A 2,865-nucleotide genomic window follows, 5' to 3' on the forward strand; every position below is an offset into this window, starting at 1 on the left:
GCATAAAGTTAAATTGCTGGTAGATACGTGGCTGCAGATTACACAACGTTAACCGTATAATATGTGAGGGTAGTTACAGAAATCTGGACTGCGATTGGTCAAAAGATCGTCAACGGGAGATGACGCTATTGCACCGCCTGAATGTTCCTAGCTACCCCCTCTTGTCCCTCGGCCCATTGCACAGGAGGGAGGATTCCTACTGCCCTCATCGCTCCTGTATATTTTGTCCCCGCCAACAAATTTTTATCCTGTTCCCAACACATTTAACGGCGCCAAATGCTCCGACCATTATGAATGGAAGGCAGGGAGCGCGATGGAGTAGGGTTCTTAATCTGTGGTTCGCAACCCGCTAGTTTACTGCTCTTGGAAAATAAGAACGGACCCATTGTATTTGGATGTGTCGTTGCAGTGTTTTCAAATTTTGGACTTTGTTTCACACACTGTTTTTATTTTCTCATTATATGGAACATATGACGAAGTACTGTGACGGCCACCGGCGTACCGCAGTCGGCTAAGACACTAGACTGCCGATCCAGGGTTGCGCTCGGCCTGGGTTCGATTCCCGCTTGGGTTGATTACCTGGTTGGGTTTTCCCGAGGCTTTCCCCACTCGTAAGGCGAATGTCAGGTAATCTATAGCGAATCCTTGGCCTCGCCTCGCCAAATACCATATCACTATCACTAATCTCATCGATGCTAAGTAACTGAGTACTTGATAAAGCGTCGTTAAGTAACCAACTAAAATAATAAAATAGATAGTACTGTGATGCTACAAAAATCAATTACAAGATTTTCAAGGTAGCTATCACACGTCTTCAGCATCTATAATAGCCTATCGTAAAAATTGTTTTTAGCGTATTGCATACTTGTCTATGTAAGTAACTATGTAAAGCAATTTCTTTTGAATTATGTAGATGTTTCCAGTCAATTTATTCCGAAGTAATGCATGTGGAAAAGGGCTGTGTGTTCACAAAAGTGTAACCGAAAAAGAAGAAAAAAGTCACGGCGATTCATAGAATCCCTATAATTGCGTGAAAGATTATGTTCTCAGTTGGCTGATATTTTGATATGTTTCACAACTTGATTCTTATTTATAAGAATTGTGGAAATGATTGAGAGTGTAGTATATTTAATATAATTTGTGTGTTTTATTATTAATGATTTTTCCTATACTTCTGGAGTACTAGTCATGACAACTTTGTTTACTGAAAGAATAACAATATAAAGGAAATTATTTCTTACAAATTTAAACTTATATAAATAAAAACCGAACTCTAGAGCAGTGATCGGGAAAGATGACGTCATATAAAATACAATCGGCAATACACAGCAAAGGGGAAGGTAGTGGGAGGGAGATATAAGAGGAGAAGGAGGGGAACACATTTACTATTGGCCTATTTCACTTGAGCACTGCGTAACTTGAACCGAACAAGTGATGGCTAAGTGGAGGGGGATCATGCCTTACTCCTCCACCCTGTTTGTATATTAAGGAGTTGACTCGGGAGTCAAGAAATGCCGATTACTGCTCTAGAGCAAAATTGTTTGAAGCAAACAGTCGAAGCTCAAATTTAAGATCAAATTATTGCGTTAATATTTTATTCTCTAATGGCGGGTACTTGACTGTTCGTTATTCATCTATATGAAGCCAGTTACGTAGGCCAATTTATCGACAGAATTATTGCCCAGACTGTACCATACGTACGATACTTCTATTAGATGAGCTGATGATGGAAAATTTTAAATTAACTTATGGTATATTTAACGACGCTCGCAACTGCCGAGGTTATATCAGCGTCGCCGGAGTACCGGAATTTTGTCCAGCAGGAGTTCTTTTACATGCCACTAAATCTACTGACATAAGCCTGACGCATTTAGGCACACGTAAATGCCATCGACCTGAAACCGGGATCGAACCAGCAACCTCGAGCACAGAAGGCCAGCGCTATACCAACTGAGCTATCCAGGCCGACTCTGATGATGGTGATTTATTCGAATGCCACAGGGGAACCAGAGCTCACAGAGAAAACCCCTGTGTTACCTGTAACACCGGGGATCGAATTCGGCTCCACAGGGTCCCCTTGGGAATACTAAATGGATCTGTTGTGTAGAGGACAGTAACCTATCCCAAGCCCTTCTTGGGAATACTGGATGGACTCCCTGTTCACAGATACATTGGATCACATACATAGGATTTGTTTGGTGTTGACTGAAAATGTGTTAATATTTTATTTTTAAAGTTATCTTTAGGCATGTTCGGTTTGACCGAAAGCCCATATTTAAAATGTAATTTTGTATGGGGTTTATCCAAGTTTGACTCAAAATCAATGCACATATCGATTGAATTCCGTAAAATTATAAAATAAATATCACATATTTATTTTCTTCAAATTATGCACTTGTCTGGTTCTGGACGCAAGCTCCACACTTATACTACATTCCCCTTAAGTGATTTTGAGCAATTTTGTGTCTCTTTTGAAGAGAAACAAGGATATGAACTCAAGTGCCTGTTTCTAATATTTATTTGCCTTTTCCGCAGAGATTTTTTCTGCTAAGTTTTCACCAGAGTAAAAAAGTATATTTGAATCGCCCCATGCAGAAAGGTCTTCAGTCCATTGGACCTAGTTTTGAGAAAACTAAAAAAAAACACTCTGTGCACTATATTATGAGCTCGAAGCTTATGAAAAAAATCACGGTTATTTATTGACCTAGCAAGAATGCTCTTACAGAGCTGCAACGACTTTGAAGTTTTTTAAATTACCAAAAAAAATTGTTTTGTGTGCTGGACTGAAGTTCTTTCTGCATGGAGCAAAATACATCTTTACATTTTTTGTATTTTCTTGAAAAAATGAACATCATTAATTATTTC

General features: G+C 39.2%; 1 non-coding gene across 1 annotated transcript; it reads right to left on the bottom strand.

Annotated features, from left to right (window-relative positions):
* Positions 1-1,892: 1,892 nt before the first annotated feature.
* Positions 1,893-1,965, bottom strand: TRNAR-UCU (transfer RNA arginine (anticodon UCU)). The gene has a single exon. It is a non-coding gene; the product is annotated as a tRNA-Arg (tRNA).
* Between the last annotated feature and the right edge of the window lie 900 nt (positions 1,966-2,865).

Source organism: Periplaneta americana, chromosome 7 (assembly GCF_040183065.1).
Source record: "Periplaneta americana isolate PAMFEO1 chromosome 7, P.americana_PAMFEO1_priV1, whole genome shotgun sequence".
NCBI classification, from domain to species: Eukaryota; Metazoa; Arthropoda; class Insecta; order Blattodea; family Blattidae; genus Periplaneta; species Periplaneta americana.